We start from the raw sequence: 23100 nt of genomic DNA, 5'->3' as shown, positions 1-23100 counted from the left end.
TATACTTTTGAGGATTTCAGATAACAATGGTAATAATAAGAAGAAATGGTCTGTCAGCTTCTGACAGATCGGATAGGTCACTATTGTCTAGCCAATAATTGGGACTCATGGGGATACTGGACCCTATTACAGGGTTAGAGTAGGAAGAAGATTTTTGAAAGAACAGGCCAGACAATTGATGTGGATATTAGTCTGTCTGACAGAATGTCTTTGACCCACAGATAGGAGGCATGCTCTGTTGTCTGTCTGCTTCTGCTTCACATAACCATTGATGGGTTTAGCTGGGGGGAAGGAGATTGTAGAAGCAGCCAGGGAAAGTTTTAAAGATGTAATTAAGATGTAAAACAGAGTTCTGTGGCTTTTTATTCTCTTTACCTGTGGGCTTTTTGTTTTGGTTTTGTTTTGCATGGACATTGTGAATTTTTTTGAGGGAACTACAGTGGAAATAGGTTCCCAGAGGTGAAAGGACATAGATGTCTACTCAAATTTGGCTTATTGTTTTGGCTTATTTGGGGAAATCAGGGTGATGAATCACTAGAGTAGTCAAAGAATTTTTGAGCTATGTGGCTGGTCTGAGCTGAGCATCTGGCTTTTAGGCAGATGTTTTCAGACTCAGGTGTGGTTTGTCCTTTTGCCACAATAGCATCTTCAGAGACCCATAAGCAAATTTACCTTGACTGGATAACAACGTAAGGTCAGTTGACAAAAGCTGCTAATGAGGGTGGTCAGAGGTACCTACTTTTCTAGAAGAGAAAGCTTGTAAGCATGTTCTATAACCCGAAATATGAGAATTCTAGTCGGTGTTTGTTATCAGAAATGGAATAAATGTGAACATATTACAAGCTTTGCACTGGGGAGATGTCCCTCATAGTTCTTCAGCTACTTCAGAGAATTACAATTGGCTGTCACAGTAGGGTTTTATGGTGTTCCTCTGTAGAAAGGTAGGTCTAAAAATGGAACCTTATTTGTGTGGGGAGAAAAATTCAAGGATCATCAAGGCTGTCTCTCCCACCTCTCGAAAGAACATGTCTGTAAATGGGAGTCTTATCTGATACTCAGAGGTGATTTTGCTGAGAAGGTGTACTACCGATTACCCTAATGAAGAGCTGTGAGGTAGGGTAGAAATGGAATAGCATAAACACACCAAGAAACATATTGTTATTGAAGGAAGGTAAGCTTTGCCACTGTGACTGTTATGAGCTGAAGAACACAGTGCAATTACTTTGCTTTTGTTCTAAATATTATTTATATAAAAATTATAAAATGTATGTAGAACTGACAATATCAAGGAATTAAAACTTTGCCTTTTCAGCTCATGCCTCTTAAAGTAGTATGTTGGGTTTCATTTTGATTTCATGTGCTAGCAAAATCATCTATAACACTACCCTACAAGAGTCCATATTTTGTTTTATAACTTTTCAAAGAATATCAGTCAGTTTTGTCTGAGATAAAATTAACAATAAATTACTTTTTCTTCACTTAGATAATGATAGAATTTTCTCCTTGAAAATAACAGCTCTGTGCACTATGAAGCAGCGAAAAAAAAATCTAATATTTTAGTATCTTTTAAATCAATAATACTTCCCTTTTACATTCTGTGTATGCATATAAAATTAATTTGAGTGAGATACTAATCTCCCATATTTTGCAGGAAATTAATGGTAGCTCTGTCTTGCTCATGTTTTTCTGACTGATCCTGGGTTTTGTAAATTATTTTCCCCTATAATTTTCAAAATGTCAAAATAAAAACCAGAAAACCAGTAATTTTTAAATCCATTTGATGTTTTAAATATGGGCCTAAACCATACTTCATATTGAAGCTGTCTGTGTCAGAGGCAAGACCCAGAAATTTCATGTTGAACCATAGCTCTAAACAAGATATGATGGAGTTACGACAGCAGTTGTCCTCCTAAATGACACATTTCTATTTTGCTGATGAACTCTTTAACTGCTCACTATATTTGCATACTGAGTGATAGAAATCAGTGATACATACCCCTTTAGAAAGGATGCGACACATTCATACTACACTGAACTGTCTTTAATAGGAAACAGGATGTGTTGCTAAGGATACAAGAAAGAGCAGAACTCCTCAGCCACGGCTAAGCTGTAAGGTTATCTGTATCATTTTAAAGGGAAAACAAGAATATTAATTTTCTTACACAGTTTCAGGTGGCTATCCAACTATTCACTGAAAAAGAAGGACACTGTTTTGACATTTTTCATGTTAAATCCCTTGTGTAGAATAACTTTCCAAAGAAGAAGCATCTCCAGTGTTTGAACAGACATAAAAAAAAGTATATATATGTATAAATGACATATAATAGACATTTATATTTCTATGTATACATATAAATGACTTCCATTTCCTTCAGGTTGTTATTGTGACTGAAAAGAAGACCAGAAAAAAAAACCAAGATAGACATTCTCACAGTGATAGCACATTAATAGCTCTATCTGACCATGTTAATAAAGGAATAAACAATCTCTGTACATTCTGCTCTCACAGATGTGGATCTCCAGGCATGCTTCATAATTGCTTTACATTAAACTATTAATTTTGTTGTTTGAATTTGAAATATTGTTTTATGGCCTCTGATCTGGCCTATGCCATCAGATGTCTGGTGCTCCTGGTACTTTAATTTATATTCTAGGAACAACAGAACACGTAAATTAGCAAAAAATCAGGCAAGCTAAAATCAAAAGACTAGAAATGGGGAATCCTGGGGAAAAAAAAGCACCAAATGCTTTTCATTAATTTTACCATAGAGGAAGAAATCACCTCCTGACAATTGGGACAACCATGTTTTCTTCCTGCATGTTTTGTTTTTATATCTCTACTGCTCCTATATAGGTGATCATATTATTGTCCTTGTTTACCGAATCAATTGAAAGACCTTGAACATTACAAGCCCATCACTGTTCTAAATTAACTTTTGCCTTTGCTATTCCTCAGTTGTATTTATTTACATGATTACATAGTAGTATTTGTGAGAGAAGGGGAAGAATTTCCCTATTAAGAGCAGGAAAGGTAATGTTTCTCTGGCAAATAGACCTTAAATAATTAGACTCTGCACAGCTTTTATTTCCAGTACTATGTGCATAGAAGAGGTCAACTTAGAGGTCAAATTTGAGTTCTGCTTTTAAATAAATCTTAGACCTTTCATGATTCAATATTGTCCAGGAAGCCTGCCAAGTTTGAGAGCTAAAACTTCCATTATATGCTAGTTTTCTTGTCGCTATACAACTAGTTAAAAGTGAGATGACTTTTATAAGGTTTGGAAATGAAATAACGTGACTTTTGAAAATGTCACTGTGCTGAAATATTCCTTGGGCTCTTAAGGTTCTCTTTTACGTAAATTCTACAGGTTTTTCAGGATCTAAGGGAATCGTATAACCAAAGGCTATTATTTTGTTTTGAAGACTCTGAGGCAATTGAGTGATTCAAGCTCAAAGTTATAAATATATTAGTCTTGCAAAGGTAATAATTGTAATGCTTTTAGCTAGGTGTGACTAGCTCTTGCACATGCCAGCATGTTCAATGTTTTGAAAATATAAGTGTCTCAGTTTGAAGAGACTGGAATGTTTGCTAAAGAGGATGAGTTATGAGACAGACCAAACTCCTCTCTCAGCAGTCGTAAATTCAAAAGTTAAGGAGCTTTAATCAAGGAAGTGTGGAAAAAAAATGAAGAAATAACAACCCTTTATTAAAAGATTGTGGTGGGGGGAAAAACAGTTTTCCCCCTGAAGTTATAAAATGATAAACCCCCAGGGGGTGGTTACCCTTGGAGTTGAGCCAATGAGCGCTTCTGCAAAATATAAACATATCACCCAGACCGGAAAAAAAGGTAGTTGTAGTTGTAGTTGGAGAAGAGGTAGCCATGTACTGAGGCTATGAGGAGAAGGGGCAGGAGCCCCATTGGGGGCTATGGCTCCCCCAGCTCCCAGCTGGGGGGCTACAGGGACTTGGAACAGTGTTAGACTGGGCTAAGTATCTGTAGCTGAGAGCTGGGAGTTTTTTTTCCCTCCACCGTGAGCAGCAGAAGCAGTGGCAGAGCAGTACTGACCGGAAAAATGGTGGCAGAGAGCCAGAGGAAGATAAGAACAGAAGAAGCAGAAAACCAAGCACGCAGCTAATCAGAGAGACACAGAGTTGTCTGAAGAGAGAGAGAGAGAGTTTGGGTAAGAACTGAAACAAACTCCCCAAACCCCTCTGAGACCTCCTAGAGAGGAGGAGGAGAAGATGGACTTTTACTTGAGAAGTGTGTTGGAGTGCTACAGCACTGAAAAGAGAGGAGGTGAGAAGCTCAAGGCATCCCAGAGCTGGACTGGGACAGCTGAAGGAATGCAGAAGAGGCCTTTGGCCCCCGCTGCTGCCAAGCTAAGCTAGCAGCCTGAGATCAGAGCACAGGAGCTCTGTAAGGGAATTTGAATCCCCTGAGGAAGGGACCTTCATGGGATGTCTTACACCCCATGATATGACATGGTGAGGCGAACCTTGTCCCTACTACGCAGTCCATGGAAGAGAAAGACCCTCGCTTGGAGTCAAAGGGCCATGAGGGGCTTGGAGACCCCCCTCATGTGTACTGGCAGAGATCCAGCTACAGCTGCTGCATGGAAGAAGAGAGCCTGCTACCCTAGAGACACTGCTGCTCTGAGAGTAGAAAGGCTCTCTTCCTTCTTCCCTCCTGGACTTTTATATGGAGGAAGAAGAGATTTGATCCATTGCAAATACTGCTTTATCATGGTAGAGACAGTTGAGATTGTGTATGTAATGTATTATAATATTTATTTGTAAAGTCATTGTAATATAATCCCTTTCCCCCATTTTGAGTCTTGTGTGGTGTCTGGAAAACCCATCTCATGCTGGGCTGAGATGTGGGAGGGGGGCTTGGTCTCGAAAATTGGATTTTGACGCTCTCAAACCATTACAAAGATATATGTATATTGGCAAGAACAGTAACGGAACATAAAAGCAAATAAACAATAGTCCTGTAGCCAGAAGTTCCCTTCAAACAAAAGAAAAAGTCTGAATACTTCTCTGTCTTCTAGCACAGTTCTAATCACGGTTGGCGGGGGGCACTGGATGTGTAGAACCTGCAGTTCTCTGTGTTGACCTGCTGTTGGACCACTGGCGGTCACCGCGAGGGGAGGGGGGCCTGGGGGTGGTCTTGGGTCTCAGGAGAAGCCGAAAAGAAGATGGAGGAGCCCTTCCCCCAATGGAAGAAAGGGGAAAGGAAAGCAGTTCACCCCCACGGGACTCACTGTTGTCTCAGATGATGGTGTCTCAAGGCTCCTACTTTTTCTCCCGTGGGCACGCAACTCTCCAATGGAAACCCAGTAGGTCCCAGCTGGAGTCACAAGGCAGCACGTGAGCCAATCGGGGCAGGTGGTCAGGCCTCACCAGGACGAAAAGCCAGAAAAACCGGCTTCCAGGCCCCGTCTCCAAAAATGACCGGACACAAACTCTGTCTCTGTCCCAGAGAGAGAACTCCGCAGTCTGCCCATCTCCCCTCTGAGCAGAGCCAGTCACCCCCTCCCAAAACTCCTCCCCTCTTCCCCCAGTCTCTGATGCGCCATCAGCTAGGAATACAATCCGGCCAGCTAGACCCTTTGTAAGGCTAATTGACCCCTTCCCCCTTTTCATTCAAACTCTGTCTTTCCTACAGTGGGGGGGGCAGGGGGAAAAAAAATTCCACTCTTAAATTAATAACCTATAACAACAGGGGTGCAAGTGAGGGAAGATATATTTGGAAAGAGACAAAACTAAAGTTCAGTAAAGGCTGGACTCTTTTGTTCTCAAAGAGATCACTAATTTTTCTATTCTGTTGTGATGAGTTGTGTTTTTTAAATGCACTTCCTTATATTGTAATTCTCACTTCTCATTTTTTCCTGTATTTTTCTTCTTTTCTTATGGGTATTGGGCCACTTCCAAGGGATCCAGACATTTGACAAAAACATTATTGTGACATTCTATATTACTACAGGTATAGTTTATCCATTTCAGAGATCTAGGGAAATCTAAGGGGATTTTCTGTCTATATAATGGAGATTGATAATAACCATTTTGGTTTACAGAAGTTTATGTAGCAAAAATTTTTATAGTAATTGTTTGGGATTTGCTTGTTTGATTTGCATATATAAAGAATTACTTTATTATGAACCTGAGCTTTAATCAGTTTTATATGGTAATCCTAATTATATCAAGCTGTGTATCCCAATTTCAAGCCATTTGAGACTATCCAACTTAGCCGTCTTTAAAATTACAAATTCTTCTTTTCAATAGGGAGATCTATTTTTGTAATGTAAGAGGAAGGGTAAGGTAAGATGGAGATTCAAGAGCTCTTCAAGAAACTGGAGCTTCTTTTCAAATTAATGCAGGAAAAAGCACCCCTCAAAAAGATTCAGCTTACTAGAATTTGAAGTTGTGCAGGTTAAAAGAGAACATTCAGAATACAAGATGACCCCATTTTCTCAGCCTCTTTAGAGTGCATTCATTGGGCTTCTAACATCAAAATTATTGGGTTACAAGAAATGTTTCTGTAAATACACGGGATGTTGGTTAAGGGCACAGAGTTCTGCTGTTAAATGCCTGTTTGTTTCAAATCTACTTTTCCTCACACTGGTGAATGCAATTTTTGGAAGATATATTGCCAATATATAAATCTATTAAATAAAGATAAAAATGGATGAGCATCTTTCTGTCTGCTTCTGATTTTGCCCTAGCTCTTTCTCTCAAGTTGTGAAGAGTAGTACAGCATTCACGTTAAGGTAAGATAGTCTTATTCCACATGCTGTACCTCTTATTTGGTTTCAGCTGCATTGGCTGTCAATTTCTTCAGGAATTAATATGCAAATATTGTCAACACATCGGATTCATCAGTGTCTTTTCTCCATGGGGAATGTTTAGTATCCTCATATTAGTTAGTATATCGTGCTCATTTGATTCATGTCTTTTAAATGTTCCCTGGGTTCATTTTTCCAGTAAACCCTTTGAATGTATATCGTTGCATTTCTCTCTGCTAGAAGGAACTGACAGTAAAAGTTTCTAAAAGCTTATCCCATGTAGTGTTTGTTTTAATTACGTTTTTATGTGGAGTGCCTGGGGATGTACATGTTACAGACACTATAAAATAGAGATTGGATTAGACTGTCAGGAAAGCAATGGAGGTTTCATATTGCGACTGTCTGGAGTCAAATCAGTGCAGTGAGTGGCTGGGACAGTTCACTTTTGTTATAACCTCTTTAAACTGTATTAGCACTCATGTGAAAAATACGACAAAGTTCCTTTTTTTCACAAAGGATATAAGGCAGCAGACCTGTGTCAATGACCTAGTTGTAATTTGTCACTTGGTGCTTAATACAAATCACTGAGCTAATTGAAATCAGTGGAATCAATGACCTCTTTCTGCAATTTTGAACTCATCTTTAGGAACAGGATGAGAAGTAATGAACTGGAATTGTTAAGAAGGATTCTTTGGTTACAATTGGAAAGACTCTTCTAACTCTTCAGAGTGAATTATATAAGGAAATTATGAATATTCTAAAAAAATTAGGCAAGGTATTCGTGTTGCCTGTCATGACGTATAAATATTTTGGTTCAGGATGATGGGTAGGATGATTTCCTGAAATCTCTTTTTTAGCATGAAATAAACATTTTCAGGACAATCTACTAAGAACTGTCCAAATAGTATCCTTTAAAGTTTTCATTTTGAATTATTGCAATGTGTTATAGAATCTAAAAAACACAACTGGAAATCAGAATAAATAAATAATTTCTATAAGGCAATAAATCAATGACAGATTCTCCTGCATATGGTCTGGATAGCATTTCCTCTCTAACCTCACTCAAGGGGACACAGATTTCTAGGGCCATTGAGATTTCCTTTCCAAGAGCAACATCATCCAGTGTTCTGTGTGAGGAATTTCAGATATGTTACCTCTACAGCTGTTTGTTCAGATATACAGAGCCATTATTACCTACAGTTCAAAAAACCTTAGTCAGCAAATATGAGTCAGTTGTCAGGCAACTAGAAAATTCTGATTCCAGGATTTGGCAATGAGAGAGATGAGTTCAAGTTGCTCATCTGTTCCACTATGACCAATTTAATGTACTCCTTAATAAGTCTGAAGCTATTTATGATTTTTTAAATTTTTTTTTTTGGTGGCTTCTTGGCGTATGTTTTCACACAGTGAATTTCTCAGTATTTGTACACATTCTCTCAGTGGCTTTTTTTAATAACCTTTTCCTGGTAATGTAGAGGAGCTGGTTCTTTAAAAGTTCTTCAAGAATTCTTATGTTTGATTCTAGTTTTGAAACTGTGCCTCTATAAAGAATCACAGATGACCACTCTTAAACCTCCTGGCATACAGGCCTGACGCGGTTTTTGTGTTTCATGGAATCATAGAATGTTAAGAGTTGGAAGCTGCCTTTAAGATCATCCAGTCTCTACTCCCCTTGCTGTGGGCAGGGGTACCTCCCACTAGACCAGGTTGCTCAAGGCCTTGTCCAACCTGTCCTTTAGCACTGCCATGGCTGGGGCATCCAAAACATTCCTGGGTAACCTATTCCAGTGGCTTACCACCTACACAGTAATGAATTTCTTTCTAATATGTAGCCTAAATTTCCCCTCTTTCAGTTTGTACCATTACTCCTTGTTCTACCAATATAGTTCCTGATGAAGAGTCCCTCTCTGGCTTCCCTTAGGCCCCATTCAAACACTGGAAGGTTGCTATGAGGTTTCCATGCAACGTACTCTTCTCCAGGCTGAACAGCCCCAACTTTTTCAGCCTGTCTTTGTAGGGGAGATGCTCCAGTTCTCTAATGGTCCTTTTGATGCAGTCCAGAATTTCGTTGGCTCTCTGGTCTGTGAGTGCAGATGAGCAGGTCATGTTGAGTTTTTAATCAATCATCAGTCCTGAGCCTTTCTCTGCAGGGCTGCTCTCAGTCACTTCTTCCCCCAGCTTGTAGGTATGCCTGGCATTGCCACAACCCAGGTGTAGGACCTTGTACTGATGGGGTTAATAGCGGGTCTATTAGCTCCCAGGATGGAGATATCGACTGGGAAGAGTTTCGGGTGTATCCTTGATGATAAGGAAGTCGGTACGCAGCCCTAATGGAGAAAACAAAGGCAGACTGTAAAGTTGGTAGGCCTAGGATGTGGGAACTGCAATAAGACCTTGAGCTTTGCCAAGTGTATTGCCCATAGATCCTAGCCAATGAAAATGCTGTTGCTTGCTTACCTAAAATAAGGATACTGCTTGCTGCTAGCAAGGGGTATAAAAAAGCAGATGAGGAAATAAAGGAAGAAGAAGAGGAAGACATCTTTCCTGCACATAACTGACTCCTTGTATCTTTATCGGCCGCCACGACTCTACACTGACATAGTACTTCACTTTGTTGAACTTCATGAGGTTTCCATTGGCCCACCACTCAAGTCTGTCAAGGTCCCTCTGGATGGCATCCCTTCCCTCCAGGGTGTCAGCTGCACCACACAGCTTGGTGTCGTCAGTCAACTTGCTGAGGGTGCCCTCAATCCCACTGTCCATGTAGCTGACAAAGCTGTTGAACAGTGTGAGCCCCAGTACTGACCCCTGAGGAACACTATTCGTCACTGGTCTCCATGAGGACAATGAGCTGTTGACCACAACTCTTTGCATGTGACCATTGAACCAGTTCTTTATCCACTGACTGGTCCATCCATCAAATCCATGTCCCTCTAATTTAGAGACAGGGATGTCATGTAGGACAGTGTCAAACACTTTGCATAAGTCCAGGTAAAGGATGTCAGTTGCTCTGGCCCATCTACCATTGCTGTCGCTCTGCCACAGGTCACCACATTCGTCAGGCATTACTTGCCCTTAGTAAAACCATGTTGGCTGTTACCAATCATCATTTTGTTTTCCATATGCCTTAGCATAGTTTCCAGAGGAATCTGCTCCAGGATCTTGCCTAACAGAGACAAGACTGACTGGTCTGCGTTCCTTGGGTCTTCTACTTCCGCCCTTTAAAAGTGAGGGTTATATTTCCCTTTTTTCAGTCATTGGGAACTTCACCTGACTGACACATTTTTTCAAAAATTATGTATAGTGGCTTAGCAACTTCATCTGCCAGCTCCCTCAGGACCCACGGACGAATCTCATCAGGTCTCATGGGCTTGTGCACATTCAGGTTCCTTGGATGGTCTCGAACCTGACTTGCAGTAATAAACATTTTCAAGTGGAGAAGGAGTCACATCTTCAGTGTCTGTTGTGCATAGTTAACTGCTATATGTGTTTTCACCGTTTTCACAATCCAGAAGCATTAAGAAAGATATACTTCCCCAAAAAGAAACTAAACGAAGGCTAAAACCTGAGACTTCTGTCTTCAACTTTAGGGACCATCAAATCAAAGCATCCTAGTTGTTGCTCTAGTTCCTCACAGCCAGAACATGTACAAGGGACACTGCTGTAAGAGAAAAAAAATCCAGATATTGTGCTGCAGTTTAGCAAGACAATAAATTTTTCATCTGATATCACATGCCATGAAATGTTGTTTCAAAATCAAGTTTATTTAAGCAGAAAACCCCAAAGATCAGCACAAAGGTGCAATGCTATCACTCCAGCCACTCTACTAGAACTTAAGACTAGTACCATTCTGGCTCATAAGAGAGCAAATTATTTTTTTTTTAATCAAAAGCAAAAAATATCAGCAGAAATGTAGAATTTATTTACACTTTCATACAGTCTGGGAGTAGTACATATGCCACCAGTTTTGCAGGGGGATGGAAATGATTTTCTGTTTTAGTTTATCTCCTTTGTCACTGTCTTTTTACAGAGACAAAGGAATTTTTGCAGCTTTATTACTGTAGATTTCATAAGCTAAGTAGGATTATTTCTTTCAGGTATTGCAAAAGACTCAGGCTTCTCCTTATGTATTTCACAGAATTTGTGTTTTGGAATAGTTTTATCTCAGTGTGGGCTTCCCTCACACATGCTGACTAGTAACTTTCATATATTCTGTCCCAATTTGGCTTTCACAGAGGCAGGGATATTTTAGCAATGACTGGTAATCATTTTTGTCTTTTGTGTTTCTTACTGTTTCAGTGCAAAGAGAGATATTTTTGGTATTTTTTTACCCACTGATCTAAAGATGTTGGACTTTTATTTCCTAATTATTGTGCATAGCATATGGTATTTGAATTGCACCTGCCACAAAATGCTGTATAATTCATAAAGTCTATGAGACATCCTCTGATGTTCTTGTTTGTTGAAGATTCTCTTCCACTGGCTCAAGAATTTATTTTTACTGTAGTCATTAGGATAGTTATACCATAGGAATGGCTTTTTCTCAGGCTAAAATCAACCGTTCCTTTTTACACCTTAACATGGAACAGAAGAAGAAGTCCCATTTTTGCTCAGTGTTTCTCTGTTTCCCCATAATATTTTCTCTATAAATGTATGCAATTACAGACCCAAACAGCACGACACACTAGCACCTCCTCCCCAAACTACTGTTCAGAAGTGCCTGTATTATGTGGTGGAGATAAGCTCTGGTTTGGATCACTGGAACATCATAATAAGACCACCTGCCATAGGGGAAAGATGTGTGATCATTTTCTTTGCAGTGAAAGTAAGAGCACTGTTATGCATCCAAGTGAAGACATTTACATGTATTTGTTTTGTGGAGTTCATTGCTTATCTTTAGGAATCCAGTTTAATATTTCAGGAAAATCTATATTAATTTTCCCTCTTCTCTTTCTTTGCACTTATATTTGATTTTGGAAGGGATGGATGCTTCTGGAAGAATAACCTTCAAAACATGAGCCTGCAATACAACGGTGTGAGGCAGAGTTGTACATTAGGTATCTGAGTGATCAATGATGCCCATTTTTATATGTTATATTAGCTTATATAAAAGGCAACCCCACATATGGCAAATACTTCTGCTTTAGATTAAAGTCATTGTTCTCTGTATACTCAGTGAGTGATATCTCAGTGACTAGAGGATTTCCAACTAAACTGATTTATAACTAAACACTACCAGGTCTGGAAACAACTATTCTGATAACCTGTCTGACTTTTGAATCACTACTGAAGATTACGAGATCAGCATTCAAGGAAAATACACTGACAATGTAAATATTTCTGTAAGCCAATTGAAGTCCTCCTAGTCTTAGGCAAAATAACAGAAAAGCTGCTCTAGTGTTTAGATGACAAAGGTTTAGAATACAATTATCTTCATAATATTAATTTAATGAAAATAAATCTCATTTTTTGAGAAGTCTGTAAGTTAAATGAATAAAAATAATACAAGTTGTAATAAATAAGTCCTTACAAAGGGTTAATTCAGTATTAAATAGAATCCTATCTAAAAATGTATTGTTCTTTAGTATTGATAAAAGAGATATTGGTGAACTTCAGAAACTGACTGGTGGATCTCAAAGTATTTTGGGGGATTCATCATGGAAAGGGATGTATTTCTTTACCGCTTTTCTATCAGTGACTCGGAATAATTCCATTCTGGGACTATTTAAAAGGGGTAGAAGAGTGGATAGGAAAATAATCACCTATTTCGCTTGGTAAAGTAGGTTTTTTGAAGTTAAATATGATGTCATACGTGCAGTTACAATGTCATGAAGCCAGAGACGGGGGGTAGGATTGATATATGCACAATCTCTAACCGGGAAACTTGGGGAAATTCATAGACAAATATGTTTATATGAACTCCTGGGATGATACTGGGTTCAGCAAATGTAAATGAAATTTTTGGTTATTTAAATAAAAGGAAAAGGGCAATGACTTTTTGCCTCTGTGTGGATTATTGGTGAGACTGATGCTAGAATACAGTAGTTCTGTCCTTCACAGATTTATAAGTAGAAACATCACAAAAATGGTTTCTGAGTTGAATGACTTAAATGTAAAGACCTCAGATGTAATATTCTGTGATACACTGAATCAGATGAGGTGACCTAGTCCTATCTGACCTTAACTCTCTGAATATAGATCGTTGACTTCTTCCCTGGACTGAAGTATAGTGTATATGAAGTGTTTTCTCTTGCTACTCTCACATTTACTACATTTGATTATACAGAGCAGTGAAGAAAGGTACATAATGCTAAAGTAAAGCTCTGCTGTAGCAGAGATAGTGGAGATTTTAGTATGTAATGTAATGAAGCCTTAGCTATAGTCTTGGAGTATTTTTCGGACCTGTGTATAAGTCAGAGAGAAAATCATACTGAAACAGTGCTTAATTTCAAAATCTTTTCTTTAGTTGTGCCTGAAAAGATTGTAGGTATTTTTCTGCTGGTGCTGTAGGCTATTATTGGAAAAAAATGCAGTAACATTTGTGATATTTGAACCCAGCCACCTTAAATTTATACACTCTCTCTGAGTAAAAGTAGTCTTTTTTTTCATATTTTGATTTTCAAATGCAGTTTCAATTTTGTTCAACTTTACTTCATCAGTACAGACTGAGATATTTAAATAGCGTTCTCTGGCTGTTGGCCAGTTGAGTCACCTTTACATCATGACAAGATTATACACATCTATAAAATACAATCTGCAGTCTGTTGTCAGTCACTTATATCCATGAATGTTGTAATTCTAATTCAGGTTCTTTAGTCTGGAGTCAGCCATGCTACTTAATCTTTTAGAACAGCTACACAATGAAACCTTCTCAGCCTAATGGATTCAGGCATATCTTTCCTTGGCTGATATCCAGAAATTGATTGTTAGTTTCTTTCTTCTTTTCTTCTCTCTTTAACTGAAAGAAGTACCTTAGAGCAAAAAAACCTCTTTTCCATCTTCTGGGAAGGCTTCCTTTATCCATACTAGACCAAATCCCCCAGACTAGGAACCATACTAGGAACTGCAAGAGGGAGTCGTCTTTTCCTCACTGCCAAAAAGCATCCTTTCCTTTATAGCCTGAAATGCCCGGAAAAATCATAACTATTTTTATCAGTCCTGTCATGGTTTGAGAACCCCAAAATCCAATTGCCTAGTCTAAACTCCCTCCCACATCTCAACCCAGTGTGAGATGGTTTCCAGACACTACATGAGACTCAGAATGGGGGAAAGGGAATATATTACAATGACTGTACAAAATAAATACTATAATACATTATATACAATCTTAATTATCTCTACCATGACATAAGTATTTACAATGGATCAAATCTCTTCTCCCCTCCAAATAAAAGTCCAGGAGGGAAGAAGGAAAAGATCCCTTTCTACTCTCAGAGCAGCAATGCCTCTAAGACAGCAGGCATCTATCCTCTTCTCATGCAGCAGCTGTAGCTGGATCTCTGCCAGTACACATGAGGGGGTATCCAAGCCCCTCGGCCACTCGTTTTTAAGTGAGGGTCTTATCTTCCGTGGGCTGCATTCACCCAGACAATGGTTGCGTCACCACATCATACCACGAAGCATGGGGGGCTTTGCGATGGTCTGTATCTTCAGGGGATTCAAGTCCCCTTTGCAGAGCTCTGTGCTCTGTCTCAAGCAGCGGGAGGGCCAAGGTCACCCTCTCCGCATTCCTTCTCTGAGCTTTTCAGCTCCTTCCTGCAGTGCATGTTGCACTTCACCCCTCCCTTCTAGGAAATGAGGGGTCTCTAAGGAGTTCGGGGTCTTTTGGTTCAGTTCTTACCCCAAAAACTCTGTCTGTAGAGCTTAGGTCTGCTCTCTCTGCTGCTGGCTCTCTTTCTTTCTCTCCTTCCAGGAGTCCTTTCTGTGTTGCTGCATGTTTGTTGTTGTTGCTCGGTCTTATCTCTCCTGTCTCTCTGCCACTTTCTCCGTCCACTGCTGTCCCTGCAGCTGCTCTGTCTGCCAACTCACGGTGGAGAGAACTTCTTTAGCTTCTCAGTAACAGACCTCAGTCCAGTTTAACACTGTTTTTGAGTTCCTATGACCCCAACCGGGGGCTGGGGGGCCGTGGCCCCCCAGAGGGGCTCTTGCCCCTCCTGCTCTTGGCTTTCACAATATGGCTACTTCTTTAACAACAACTAAAACCACCTTCTCTTCCATTCTGCTTGTGATACGTTTATATTTTGCAGAAACGCTCATTGGGTAAAACCTCAAAACTTCAAGGGTCACCACGCCCGGGGGTTTTACCATTTTATAACTGTTTACCCCAAGACAAGTCCCTAGTGTGATTCTTCAGTTGGAGCCATTTGCAGGATGAAAGGGATGAAATATATTTCAAAAGGAAACCAAACTGTTCTTCCTAACAATTGATTTGAGCTGAAGCAACTCTGCTCAAAACTAGAGCTGAGTATAATATTTAGGTTTCTCAGTACTTCATAACAACTGGGGAAGAACAACAATGATTTTAAGAGACAGAGGTATGCAGAGATTATTGCAGAAATTTTGACTGAACATGAATTAATTAGTGAAGCCAAGTGTGTGATTCTCACATCCTATGCGTTGAAAAGCTGTGCCTTTGACCTTTGTTCTCCCCTCCACTGGGACCTCCTTCTCCTGCATTATAGAGGGAGCACTTTCCTCTGCTAGAATCACCCTCTCACTATTATCAAAATGACTGATGGATTTTTTCCTCTTTTCCATGTGCCTTATAACTCCTCATGTTAATTATTTCCATATATTTACTCTTATTTTATGCACCAGTGTCATAGTTCGAAATTAGATGTATAGGTAAAACTTGAATGCTGAAGGGGAAAAACATGGATCTCCAAGCTCCAGTTCATCTACTTCTGAGTTCATGAGTACCTGAGTGGACCATCAATATTTTCCTTAGAAAACTGCAAAGTGCTTGAGTAGCTGTTAATAAGCACACACATAAGGACCTCAAGGTTTGCCTGTGGGAAGAAGCTGGGTGTTTCACTTCTATCAAAGCTCACTAAAGTTTGAAAGTAAATATTGCTCTGCGTCTTAGACTGCACTACTCCGATTCAACATTGCACCAGGAGGAGTGACCACAATTTTCCTCAAGACGCATGATCAGACTACTTACTGTGTGAGGCTGAATTTCAATTCAATCCGTCTCTAAAGAGACTGAAGTTTGTGTTTTCTACTTCTCAGATTAATTCCCTGTCTGTATGATTGGTAGGATGTTTGAGGGTAAACAGCTCTGCAGCCCCCAACACAAGAAAGACATTGACCTGTTAGAACAAGCCCAGAGGAGAACACTAAGTTAATTAGATGGCTGGAACACATCTCCTGTGAGGATAGTTGAGAGAGTTGGGGCTGTTTGGTCTAGAGAAGAGAAGGGTCTTGTTTCCTTCTTCATTATGAAAGCAGAATGGCTGAAGTGTTGTTAGGCAGACAAATTAATAGAGAAGTTTTTTAACTTGAATATATATGCTTCCATGATAGCTTTGTAAAGGGTAATATTCTATTTAAAAACTACTGTTCTTATTTTACATTTGTGGGGAAAATGTACACAATTACTTGAATTGGTGTGAAGCTGGGTTTATCTAGAAATTTTCATATGAAAACAAGAGATACATTATTCCTTGGAATGTTTTCAATAATTTATTTTGCACCTTTTTTTACCCCTCTGTCTACAAAGTCACTCCAAGTATAAATTGAAAAGTAATCTCTTCCAAGATAGATCTTAGGCAATCAAGTTTCTATTGTATTAATGTAATTTATAGTCTACCTATTTTGAAATACTAATTTTTATTTTGGAAGGCTAAATTGATCAGTCACATCTTAATGAAGATTTGTCGATTTTCGTGCTTGAATTACTATCTAACAAACACATATTCAAATTATTTTGAATTGGCTATATTTCCCGTTGTGAGGGTATTCTTTCTAGAAATGAGAAATGTCATATACCCATCTGGAATTCAAAAAGGACTAGATAACTGAGGGTTTTTTTCCTTCTGTTTTTCTTTCTTTAGAAATAGTAAGCACAAATATGTTAAATGACTTACAGATAAGATGAAACAAACCATATGGTCCTAAAAAAAGATCTATGACTCTCTGGAGTTATTTCCAAATGTAAATGTGTGCATAGCCTCCAGGTCTTGTTCTGCAGCTTTTCTGGTCTCTTCTAGACATCAGTTTACTAATGCAGAAATTCTATTTCGTAGCATAGATTCTTTAGTGTCTGTTAATTTGGAAGTAAGAATAAGCCATCTTTAAGAGGCTTATGAGAAGTAAGATATTTCTTTACTCCTTCCCCTGGATCTGACAAAATGTCTTTTGCTAAACTTTCCTAATTCTTTACATAACAATTATTTCTTTTTATTTCAGAGATGAGGGTGAGGTGTGGTAAATTTTTGTGGTAAAAATGCACTAATTCATTGAAATGATGTCTCAGATCTAATTTTATTCATTAACAAGTTTCTATGGAGGCAATCAGAGCCATAAATATATGTGCTTGTCAGCACACAAACACTCATACGGACATACACATACAAGGTACCAACTAAATTAGTCTAATTTTTAGGAATTTCAAAGTAAAATTTGGGATTATCAAGGTCTGGTACCCTAAAATCATTGGGTGGAATATCATCACCACTGAAACCTCGGGATTTTAAAATACCCTCTAATTAAAAATTGCTCATTTCTGTAACAAGAGTCCTGGACAGGAAAGACCACTTCTGTAGGGCATCATTGTTGTTCTGCTTGGGTTGCTTGGGAAAATAAAATTCAGAGAATGATTTGTACGTTTTTTTCCAGTTCTTCACAAATGACTCAAAGACAAAATGAAACACTGTCACCACTGTCTTTCTTTAATAGCTGGTAACTGCTAGCAAGGGGTGGACAGGTTTCATAACTGTGAATATTAAGTCTGCTCTAATTTATTTGGATCCTTGATTGGTAGTTTCTCAGCAATATTTCATTTTGTCTGAGAGAATAAAGAACCTTGACATTTGCATTTTCAGATATGGTTAGATTTATTTTACCTTCAGGTAGGTGTATGTACGTTAGTTTGCTGAGACAATTAGGCAATAAAATTCAATAAGTCATCTATACAAAATGCACCTTCACTTTTGTCAGTGATTTTTATGAGAAATTTGATATTTACTGTTACTAACAGACACTATTATTATCATCATTCAGGTGTATTATACTCTCAACTTCTGTAAGTTTGGGGCTGCATAATCAAACAAATATTAAGGTCTCTGTTCAGTAAGTTTTGAAGCCTTAATGGAATTTCTTGTTAGGTTTTCTCTTCCTCAGAAGTGCAGACATTACCAGTGATCTCTAATTTCAAACTTTCCTAGTTTCCAGAAAGTAGATGATGAGATGGACTGAAGGGGACATGGCATTTTAAGAATTGACCTTATGTTGCTGTTTTGTCCAGAATTATCAACAATATGTCCATCATGTCTAAGACTTTTGACCTAATTTAATACCATAGCGGAATTGAGCTTTCCCACTGGAACTGCTGTGTCATCATTTCATACTTTCATTTATGATTTTTCTTTGCAACATCTTAGCTTGGACCAAATTTTAAGAAAGCTCTTAGAAATCTCAAGCAAAAGAATTAAAGAAAGCAACTTCACCCCACTGGACAGTGGCTTCTGCTCTCTGGTGGTATATCTCGCAACCCCATCCTGAAAAAAAAGTGGTTTTAACCATTTTAGAATTATTGATGTGAACATAGGTGAGAGCAGTAGGTGTCCTTTATCTTGACTTCAGCAATGCTTCTGACATTGTGTCCTGCCCATACTCCTGCATCCAAGTTAGAATGTTGCAGTCTACAGATGTGGAACTAAATGAATTAAGTTTGGGTGACCAGGGTCTACGGTGGGTGGGCAACGGTTTTTACTCTACCTCAATGATGATAACAAACGTAATACTTTGGGGATCTGTCCTGTATCATGTCCTGTTTGACATCTTCATCAGTGTTCTGGAGGAGGTGAAAGTGCATGCTTCTCAAGTTTGCAGGTGAAACCAGACTTGTTGATATGCTTGAGGGCAGGGCTGTTATCCAGATATACCCAGAGAGGTTGGAGGGATGGGCTGACAGAAGATTTAATGAAGATAAGCAATGACAAATGCAAATTCTTCTGCTTGGGAAGACAGGCTGGGGGCTGACTAATGTGGGAACAGCTCTGTGGAAAAGGCCTTGTGTGCTGGTTTTGGCTTAGAGTAGGGGTAACTTTCTTCATAGTAGATGGTATGGGGCTGTGTTTTGGATTTATGCTGAACACAGAGTTGTTAATATAAAGATTTTTTTGTTATTTCTGAGCAGTGCTTTCACAGAGCCAAGGCCTTTTCTGCTTTTCATACAGCTACGCTGGTGAGGAAGTTAGGGGTGCATGGGAGATGGGGAGGAGACACAGCCAGGACAGGTCACCCAGGCTAAACAAATGGATATTCCATACCAAATGACATCATGGTCAGCCTAAAGTGGGGGAGAAGAAGATGGAGTGCGGAGACAGTTGGAGTGATGGCATTTGTCTTACCAAGTAGCCATCATGTGTGATGGGGCACCACTCTCCTGGAGAGGGTTGAACACCTGTCTGCCCAGGGGAAGCAGTGAATTAATTCTTTGTTTTTCTTTGCTTGTGTTCACAGCGTTTGTTTTCCCTATTAAACTGTCTGTATCTCAACCAATGAGTTTTCTAGCTTTTACCCTTCCAATTCTCTCCCTGATCCTGCTGGTGGAGGAGTGAGCAAACAACTGTGTGGTGTTTGGTTTCTGGCTGGGATGAAATCATGACACCCTGGAAACCCTGGAAGCTAGCAAGCTGAGTGTTAACCAGCAGGGTGCCCTGGCAGCAAAAAATCCCAAGGGTATCCTGGGCTAAGTTCATGGGAGCACAGCCCATAGACAAGGGAAGCAATTATCCCTCTGCTTAGCACTTACTAGACTACAGTAGAATACCTCATCTAGTTTGAGCGCCCCCTAAAAGAACATCCCTAAACTGGACTGAGTTCAGCATCAAGACACCAAGACTGACCAAGATGGTTTTTCATAGACAATCCATTTCTGTGCAAAAATGTTGTCCAGGCAGATTTTTGTTCCTTGCTGGGATGACACCTTCCTGATGACACCTTTTGACTCTCAGTTGTATGCTTTACATCTAATTTTGTTTTATTTACTTCTGTTTCTATTTTGTTATTCTTGCTGTTGCAACTGTGGTAGTCAATACATGCAGCATTTACCTCATATCTCAGATTTCAACCAATTGTAGTGAAGTAATTCAGTACAGTGCACGGCGCAAAAATTAGAGCAGGTACACTTTGACTTGTGTCATCCACCAGCTACCAATTTTTTTGTGGGTCCCGGTACTTTAGTATTGGAATACGCCACAAACATTAAGGTATCTATCCACTGCAGGAAAGTAGAGAAGCATCTTCATCTCCAGTTCTCTAATGGATGATTTGCAGAAGTCTGGAACACCTGTAGTCCGATGAAGATTGGATGAGAAGATCTGAAGGATCAAATCTTCTTAGTTTTCTGTTGTATCCAGAGCTGAAAATCTATAAACCTTGAAGAACTGGGGAGAAAATTCAGCTGTATCACTTCAGGAAGAGGAGTACAATATTCAGAGAGAGCAGAGGAGTCATTCAAAGCTTGTTCCTAATTTAGTTTGTATCATGGAGACATTCTGACTGTATGAAGTACAGTATGAATTTTCCCGAGACTTACTGGAGTTGGAATCCCTTGAGGTACCTAATATTGCAATATGGACTTGAACTGATCTATCAAAGCAGTATGTGTGAAATATTGGTCAGTAATAAACACAGGAATTAACATTATAGCCTAAATGGATTTAGGAGGATATTATTTATATGCAAAGACATACTTAATCAGTAAAATTGTCTCTAAACCTTAGCTTAGTTACACTATTCTTGGAAATGCTATTCCCTTCTTAATAAACATTTAAGTCAAATATCTGTCACATTGACATTATTTTGAAATGGAGTAGTTAAAATGTGTTTAATTGAAGTTAAATGATTCAATACTTCTAAAAATAATTGAATACATATTCATGAATAACAATACCTCTTGAGTAGAGTGAACCCATACTTTGAGTGGGTACATGCTGTTCTTCATTAGTCAAATACACTATGACCCACACTTGGGCAATATGAATTTAAGCATTGGCAGAGAAGGTACTGGAAATTAAAGCTGGGAGTGATGCTGCAATATGTCAACTGCTGTGTGACAAATGTGTTTGTACTTAGCCATGTCCTGAAGTAAATGGAGGCAGCTTATCTCTCAATGTACATGACTCTGCCTGAAAAGTTATCATAGATTTTTTGTTAAAGGCGAGTTAATACAAAGCATTTTCAAGATATTTTTGTTTCAAATTACACGACTGGAAATTAAAAATTTAAAAAAAATAAGAAAGAAGAAAGAAAAAAAAGAAAGAAAAGGGGGAAATAGTAGAAACTACAGATGGAGATGATTTCAAGTTGTTTGTCCAGTCCAAATGAGCTAAGTAGTAAAAACCTAAGAAAATCTCATCATTTGGACTACTTTACCTTTTCAGATTTTAAGTTGTCACTGTAATTTTACTCCTCAGGATTTACCTGCACCTCCTTGTGGATACTATGTTATGTCAAAAGCAGTGTGGCAACTAATAGAAATTGAGGAAGAGTACGTGAATAGAGACTGTTTCATAGATCTGCAAAACAATTTTGTCAGATTGCAATTACTGCAAAACAACTGTTTTCTGAGACACTACTTCCTACTAGAGTCTAAAACTCCTCTGCTTAGTAACTAGTACTCTACATAATAACTAGGCTCCTCTCCCTAATAGCTAATGCTTGCCCTGGTGACAGCTGTTATGTACTTTAAATCTACCAAGTACAAGCATTATATAGTAGCAGCCTGTTTTATCAACTAAAGGTGTATTTCTGCAGAACAAAACAAGATAAGGACATATTTCACTTGGGAATTTTACCAGCAACAACGGAAACAACAGAAATGAAACAAACACGTAGCTCCTCTAGACATTCTGTAGGCCTTCTGAGTTTATTCCAAATTTATCCCAAAATGTTGATTTACAACATCTGATCTCAGTCAAGAGCTGGTAACCAGATACTTAGGTATGTTTCATTTAAATAAATGATGGAGAGAAATTTAGCTCGGGAGGGATCTCCGTGATCTAATGTGTTGCTCAAAGCAGAACTAACTTCAAAGTTAGATCAGGTTGCTCAGGGCTTTGAACTATGTCCAAGGATGGATGTTGCACAACCTTTCTGTAAAACCTCTTCCAGGGTTGCATTACTCTCCTAATGTCCTTATGCTAAGAAGATTTTTTTAATTTACAAGCTAATACAAAATTAGGATTTTGTGGTAAAGATACTTTCTACTGATATATAACAATAACTTACCCAGCTTTCTTATTGACTTGTATTTAAATTCTATAGTTTGATACAAAGTAAACTAGCCAGTCAAGTACAGGTGATTACACCAAGAGAGTAATCTTAGACTCATAGAATGGTTTGGGCTGGAAGGGACTTTTAAAGGTCATCTATTCCAACATCCTGCCCATGGGCAGGGACATCTTCAACTAGATCAGGTTGCTCAGAGCCCCATAAAACCTGACCTTGAATGTTTCCAGGGATGTGACATCTACTATCTCTCCAGGTAACCTGTCTCAATGTTTCACCACGTTCAATGTAAAAAAATCTTGCTTATATCCGGTCTGCATCTACCCTTTTTTTGTTTAAAACTGTTAACCTTTGTCCTATTGCAATAGCCCCACTAAAATGTTTGTCCCCATTTTGCTTGTAGGCCCCTTTTAAGTATTGGAAGGCTGCTAGGATGTCAGTCCGGAGCCTTGTCTTCTCCAGGCTGAACAACTTTTAACTCCAACTCTCTCAGGTGCTCCAGCCCTCTGACAATCTTCATGGCCCTTCTCTGGAACTGTTCACAGAATCATAGAATCATAGAATCATAGAATCATCTAGGTTGGAAGGGACCTCCGAGATCATCAAGTTCAACCCTTCATCCACTACCACTGCAGTTGCTAGACCATGGCACCAAGTGCCACATCCAGTCTCATCTTAAAAACCTCCAGGGACGGAGAATCCACCACTTCCCTGGGCAACCCATTCCAATGCCTGATTACCCTCTCTGTAAAGAAATTCTTTCTAATATCTAACCTAAGCCGCCCCTGGCACAGCTTAAGACCATGCCTTCTTGTCTTACTGAGAGCTGCCTGGGAGAAGAGACCAACCCCCACC

Source organism: Pseudopipra pipra, chromosome Z (assembly GCF_036250125.1).
Source record: "Pseudopipra pipra isolate bDixPip1 chromosome Z, bDixPip1.hap1, whole genome shotgun sequence".
In the NCBI taxonomy this organism is placed as follows: domain Eukaryota; kingdom Metazoa; phylum Chordata; class Aves; order Passeriformes; family Pipridae; genus Pseudopipra; species Pseudopipra pipra.
Note: the sequence above shows the minus strand (reverse complement) of the source record.